We start from the raw sequence: 7836 nt of genomic DNA on the forward strand, positions 1-7836 counted from the left end.
CAGAAGATCACATAATCCACTATGTCACGACAGTGAAAGGCAACGATCTATCGAAAGAGCAGGTGTCTTCAGTGCTGCTAAAAAAGTTCGGTGAAACCCTAACAGGGGGAGCACTAACATGGTATTCCCAACTGCAGGCCCAGTCGATATCAACATTCGAAGAAATGGCAGATGAATTCGTCACTGCTCATGCGGGAGCGAAAAAAGCAGAAGCCAGGGTAAACGACATCTTTGCCGTTAGACAAACGACAGGCGAGGGACTTCGGGATTTCCTAGCCCGATTCAACAGGGTAAGAAATAGCGTACCCAATGTACCAGAGGGTATGGAGGTAGCAGCCTTCCAAAATAGGTTAAATAGAAACGGGTCGAAAGCAACAAAAAAGTTGCTAAGTAGGCTCATGAAATACCCTCCCACTACGTGGGAAGAAATCCATAACACATATTGCGCCGAAGTAAGGGCAGATAAGGATGACTTAAATGGCCCGATCCAACGGCTAAACTCAGTACAAACCGAAATAAGGAGAGACCGCCGTAACGACGGTCGAAGGGACCAACTATCCCATTTCAACCGAGAGAGGCATCAGCCCTACATCCGGACGTCCATCCCACCTCCACCACGACATGCAGACGTCACGCCCCGACGTAACGTGCCACAGCGGAATGAGAGAGGTATGCCCCCATTCTTGTCTGCTCATAACTTTTGCGTTTCTCCTTCAGAAATAGTGTATGCACTAGAAAAGCTCGGCAGGAAGGTGCAGTGGCCGCAAAAAATGAAGTCGGATCCAAGCACCCGGAGATCGAACGTTCTGTGCGAGTTCCATCAGGAAAGGGGACATAAGACTGAAGATTGCATAGGCTTGCAACAGGAAGTGGTAAGAATGCTGAACCAAGGACACCTGAAAGAACTGCTGAGCGATCGAGGATGGGCTAACTTCGCTCGTGGGTGCGATCAACCCCAAGGACCCCCAAAACCACCTTCACTGGCTCGTGTCATACAAATGATCATTGGCGGTGGTGATGATACAGTAATCAACCGTGTGAAGTTCACCACTACACACAAACTCAGGCGAACAGTCGCTCACGAATGGTATGATGACCTCGAAGATAGTATCATCTTTGATAAGTCAGATACCCACAGTTTGTCTTTCCCTCACTATGATGCTTTGGCTATAACTTTACGTATTGCGGATACCGATGTAAAAAGAATAATGGTGGATGACGTAAGCGGTGCGTGTATTATCCGCCCACGAGTCCTCGCACAGATGAGACTCGGGGATAAAATAATACCGTGCTGCATAGCACTAACGAGTTTTAATAATGCAGTTGAACGAACCTCAGGAGAGATAATGCTGCCCGTTCTGGCTGGAGGAGTCACTCTGGAAACGACTTTTCACGTCATGGACCAGGAAACAGCCTACAACGCTATCATAGGACGTCCATGGATACACGCCATGCGAGCCGTCCCTTCAAGTTTCTACCAAGTGATCAAATTTCCTACTCCATGGGGAATATTCAGCATTCGGGGCGAGCAACGTACCGACCAAGAATGCTACCGCATCGCCCAAGATTGCGCGCACACCCAACAACTAAAGGGAGCGAGTGCGGAAGCATAGCAATCAGCCATGTCGGGAACCAAACCCGACATACAAATAGAGGCCATCAAAGATCCAGATGTCATAGAGGCCTGCAAGGCAACTGTGGAAGACCTCGACCCCGTTCAATTGGACAACACTAACAGCACGAAGAAAGGTTATATCGGGCACAACCTCTCAGAACCAGGTGAGTTCCATGAATTCTTAACTAACAACGCTGATCTGTTTGCTTTCTCCCATTCAGATATGCCGGGAATCCCAAGGGATATCGCCATACATCGGCTAAACGTCAACCCTCTCTACCCGCCTATGCAGCAAATAAGGAGAAAGTTCAACGCTGCAATCAACGACGCAGTTAGCGAAGAAGTCGATAAGCTACTCGCTAATGGTTCCGTTCGAGAATCAAAGTATCCTCAGTGGGTCGCCAATGTGGTCATGGTAAAAAAGAAAAACGGGAAATGGCAGATGTGCGTCGACTTCACCGACCTCAACAAAGCATGCCCAAAAGATTCCTTTCCACTACCACACATCGACCAGCTCATCGACGCAACAGCGGGGCACGAACTATAAAGCTTCCTAGATGCCTGTTCTGGCTACAACCAAATCCTAATGGAAGAAGAAGATCAAGAAAAGACCACCTTTATCACCTACCAGGGGACGTATTGCTATAGAGTTATGCCGTTCGGACTCAAGAACGCAGGAGCGACGTACCATAGGTTGGTCACCAAAATGTTCAAAGAACAACTTGGAAAAACTATGGAGGTCTACATCGACGACATGTTAGTGAAGTCAAAAAATAAGGAGGATCACATTGGTCATCTGAAGGAGGCCTTCGAAATATTGAGGCAATACAGAATGAAATTGAATCCAGAAAAATGCGCCTTTGGCGTAGCCTCGGGCAAATTCCTCGGTTTTCTAGTATCACAAAGGGGTATCGAGGTCAATCAAGACCAGATCAAGGCCATCAAAGGAATGCCGGAGACGTTGACTAGCAAAAAGCAAGTACAGAAGTTGACAGGACGAATAACCGCCCTATCAAGGTTCATCTCACGGTCGTCAGATAGGAGCCATAAATTTTTCAATGTACTGAGGAAGGATCACGGATTACAGTGGAACTCAGAATGCGTCGATGCCCTACAGAAATTAAAAGCATACCTATCCTCACCGCCATTACTGGTCAAGGCAGATCCAGGCGAATGCCTCCTGGTGTATCTAACAGTCTCCGAAGTCGCGGTAAGTGCAGTTCTTGTCCGCGAAAGCAAAGGTACGCAGTCTCAGATCTATTATATCAGCAAAATCCTAATTGATGCCGAAACAAGGTACCCCCACCTTGAGAAATTAGCTCTGGCATTAGTCGTAGCTTCACGAAAGCTTAGACCATATTTTCAATGTCACCCCATAAAGGTGGTGACAACTTTCCCCCTCAGGGGCATCCTACACAAACCCGAACTATCGGGCAGGTTGGCCAAATGGGCCATAGAATTAAGCGAGCACGATATAACATATCAACCGCGAACTGCTATAAAGTTGCAAGTGCTCGCCGACTTTGTCGTCGATTTCAGTGCGGAATTATTGCCTGAAGCAGAGTAGGAGGCGCTCCGTGCGTCACCCCTCTCCGACCTATGGGTCCTCTATACTGACGGTGCATCTAACGCGTCGGGCTCGGGACTAGGACTCGTCCTCGAAGTCCCTACAGGCGAAGTGATTCGCCAATCCATACGATGTCCCGAAATGACTAACAACGAGGCCGAGTATGAAGCTGTGATTGCAGGATTGGAATTAGCCCTCAAATATGGCGCTCGACGACTTGTCTTACGTTGCGACTCCCAACTCGTGGTGAATCAAGTCACTAGGACTTTCCAAATCAAAGAACCGAGACTACAAAAGTACCAGTCAAAAATTTGCAAACTACTACCGGAAGGAACCCTCCGCAAGATAAGAAAGAAGCCAAAAAGCTCCGAATATAGGCGGCCAGGTACAGCCTCGTGAATCATGACCTTTACAAAAGGACGTTCGATGGCCCCCTGGCCAAATGCCTCGGACCAAACCAAACGAGGCGGGTATTAGAAGAAGTACATGATGGACACTGTGGTGCTCATACAGGAAACCGTGCCCTCGTCAGATGCCTCATCCGTGCGGGATACTACTGGCCCACCATGAAAAAAGAAGCCGCAGGCTACGTCAGAAAATATGAACAATGTAAAAAATACGCCCCTATGATACACCAAGCAGGAGAACTGCTGCACTCCGTCACTTCGCCATGGCCGTTCATAAAGTGGGGGATGGATATTGTCGGACCCCTTCCAGCAGGGCGAGGTAAGGTACGCTTTCTTTTGGTTTTAACTGACTATTTTTCTAAATGGGTGGAAGCAGGTGCATACACGTAGATACATGAGCAAGAAGTTATCGCATTCATATGGAAAAATATAATATGCCGCTTTGGCATTCCCATAGAAATCAGCTGCGACAACGGACCCAGTTCGTCGGAAAGAAAACAACCGAGTTCTTTGAAAAATGGCACATCAAGCGTATACTCTCCACACCATACCACCCCGCCGCCAACGGTCAAGCCGAGTCTTCCAATAAAATGATATTGAATATATTAAAGAAGAAGCTCGAGGACGCCAAAGTGTTATGGCCTGAACTACTGCCAGAAGTACTATGGGCATACCGCACCACGCCAAGAACCAGCACTGGCGAAACGCCATACTCCTTGGTCTACGGGACTGATACGGTTATACCCGTCGAAGTCGGAGAACCTAGCCTGAGATACTCCAACGAGAGCGGACCAAGTAACGATGAAAGGAGATTACAAGACCTAGATGAAGTCGAGGAGCGGAGGGACATAGCTCACATAAGAATGGTAGCCCAAAAACAACAAGCAGAGAGGTACTATAACAGGAAAGCCAAAATACGACCACTTAAGGTCGGAGATTACGTTCTCAAAGCTAAAACACAGGCAGCAAAAGACCCTAATGAGGGAAAGCTAGGAACAAATTGGGACGGGCCATACAAAATCACAGCATCAGCAAACAAAGGAGCATTTCAGTTAGAGACAATGGAAGGAAAACTGCTCCAAAACAATTGGAATGTCGCCCATCTAAAATACTTCCACTTCTGAAAAAAGGCGCCCCCTAAGTGGTACTCTTTTTCCATCATCCGGGTTTTGTCCCAATCGGGTTTTCTCGGTGAGGTTTTTAATGAGGCGGCAAAGGAGACGCCTCGAGGTCCGAAGTGTTGTTCACTACCCCGTCTGTCGATATAATCTCCAGGCCGAGTAATAAAGGGATTGGGCATAGATAGCCAGATCTCCATTGTATGTACAAAGTCAACACGCATTTTCTACGAGAATATAAACAAATCTCCATTGTATGTACAAAGTCAACGCGTATTTTCTACCAGAACATAATCAAATCTCCAATGCATGAATGAAGTCAACACGTACTTTACACGAGAACATAATCAAATCTCCAATGTATGAATGAAACTAGCATCCACTATACTCCAACGGACAGAATAGAAGGCCATCCATACGACGGGATACTACTTCGATGCTAGCTAAAAGTAACATCCCACTGGCTAAGGCCATCGATAAAAAAACGTGTTCGACCTCGCTCGAACTACGACGGGATACTACTTCGATGCCAGCTCAAAGTAATATCCCATTGGCTAAGGCCATCGACAAAAAAATGTGTTCGACCTCGCTCGAACTACGACGGGATACTACTTCGACGCCAGCCCGAAAGTAACATCCCACTGGCTAAGGCCATCGACAAAAAAATTATGTTCGACCTCGCTCGACTACGACGGGATACCACTTCGACGCCAGCTCGAAAGTAACATCCCACTGGCTAAGGCCATCGACATAAAAAACGTGTTTGACCTCACTCGAACTACGATGAGATACTACTTCGACGCCAGCTCGAAAGTAACATCCCACTGGCTAAGGCCATCGACTAAGAAACGTGTTCGACCTCGCTCGAACTACAACGGGATACTACTTCGATGCCAGCTTGAAAGTAACATCCCACTGGCTAAGGCCATAGACAAAGAAACATGTTCGACCTCGCTCGAACTACGACGGGATACTACTTCGACACCAGCTTGAAAGTAACATCCCACTGGCTAAGGCCACCGACTAAGAAACGTGTTCGACCTCGCTCGAACTATGACGGGATATAACCTCGATGCCAGCTCGAAAGTAACATCCCACTGGCTAAGGCCATCGACACAAAAAAAAAAGACAAGGAGTCCGACCTCACTCGAAATGAAATCGATTTGACAGTCCGACAAATGCCCAGAATGCCATGAAAATTACAAAGGTTGCTGCCAAATCAACAAAACAATTTCTTCATTACAACAAATTGTTACTGGCACCTATATTTAAAATGGGCTCAAGGACGCCCTTACAAAAATCCTAGGAAAAAAATAAGTACAAACAAAATTTTTATGTTGCATTAGCGGTACCATACACATCTTCATACCAAGAGTCGGAAGCAAGACGGTTTGCATCATCAGAGTTAATGTCATCCCCGTCAGGCAAAAGAGGGTCGTACCCGCATACCTCACGAGCTGCATGAGCTTTGGCATGCACATCCTGAAGCTCGGCTTCAGACACCCTCCCCTCGGCATGAAGAGCCTTGTAAACATCGAGCTTGGCCTCGGCATGAACCCACAACTCATATAAACGACGAGGCACACCAAGATCGACTGAAGCACGGGACGTAGAAGGTTGCGAGTTTCGGCGCACGTCTTCCGCCCTTAGTAACGCCATCTACCCGGTCATTGCGGATAACTCCGCCTCCAGCTCCTTTACACGTCCCTCGAGCCCTGCTACCTTAAGCTCAAACTCCTCCTTCTCCTTGGTCCGCTCCGACCTACAGACGCAAAGAGTATCTTCCAACACTGCCGCTTCAGAAATAACGGTCGCTAATCTATCAGCGCTCACACTCAACTCGCCCTTAAGACCGCTGATCTAAACCGCCTTTATACCCAATTCATTGGTTAGACTGGCCACCCTTGCTTGCAGGTCGGTATACTCAGCCATCACCCCTCTACTTAATTCGAGCTCGTCTTCCTTAGCCTTGAGGGACGCTTCGAGTTCACTATTACGGGCAACAACGTTCATGAGATCCTCGTCTCGCTCTCGCAGCTCCTCGACCTTGCGCGCCAGTTGGTCCTCACTCTATTTAAGCCCTTCACGGAAAAATTGGAACTCGGGGTCCTGATGGTAGATGTCGGCCATCGCACGATGCTTAGTGCGATACTCCTGATATTTGGAGAACATCTTCTCATAGACGGCCGTCCTTTTCTTTTCCCGGCGCTCGCGTTCAATCTCCATGATAAGGGTCTGGTACAACAAGAAAAAGTCAAAACAAAAAGACAGATAAAAAATAGTAGCGCCAACCCAATGACGAAATAGAAGAGAAAGATATCTACCCGCAAGGCCATGCCGGTGACGTTCCGGGACAATTCCATGTCGTTCATCGTTCTAAGAGCCTCGCTCTCAAGGGCGGCACATAAAGGGGCTAAAACATATGCCACCTGATCACAGCTCGACAATATGTTATAGTCCCCAGGGACAACTATATAGCGATCAGAGCCCTCCGTCCTAACCTCTACATGAGTGTGGCGCTCCAAAAATTCACGAACGTTTGCCGGGTCGATATCCGAACCCGAGCCATCACCTTCGATACGTAGGCCCCCTCCTATGGTAGAAGACGCGCCACCTCAGCGGAATGCACGGAACCACCTCCCGGGTATACCCCTTCCGTTTGAGGGGACCTCCCCGCCGCAATAGCATCGGCCATAAATGAGGGCACAGGTGCCGTTTGCGAAGCACCCATCTTGCTCCTACCAGCGTCCATGGCCACCTCTTTCCCGAGCTCCACTCTCCTCCTTTTCCTCAGCAATGGCTCGTCCCCATTAGAGGATTCGTCTGCAGGGTGATGGGCCGGCACGGAAGAGGTCTCTTCCCTCACGACCATCTCGCGAGAAGGATCCCTTATCTGTATCGGTTGAGCCCGGCCCTCCCGGACGGACTCACTCAGTGTTAACTGCATCCCTGCAGCAGCAACAGCCTGTCGAAATGCAGGGATTGGGGCCCTACGCCTAGAAGCTCCCGACCTGTTATCAAAAAAAGTTGTATCAATAAGCAACAGCATACAATCAACAAGTGATATAAGGGAAAGCACTTACCAGACGAGACTCTCGGCCCGAAGCGTTTTACGAAAGTAGGCCAGTC

The sequence above is a fragment of the Nicotiana attenuata genome, unplaced genomic scaffold (assembly GCF_001879085.1).
Source record: "Nicotiana attenuata strain UT unplaced genomic scaffold, NIATTr2, whole genome shotgun sequence".
NCBI lineage: Eukaryota > Viridiplantae > Streptophyta > Magnoliopsida > Solanales > Solanaceae > Nicotiana > Nicotiana attenuata.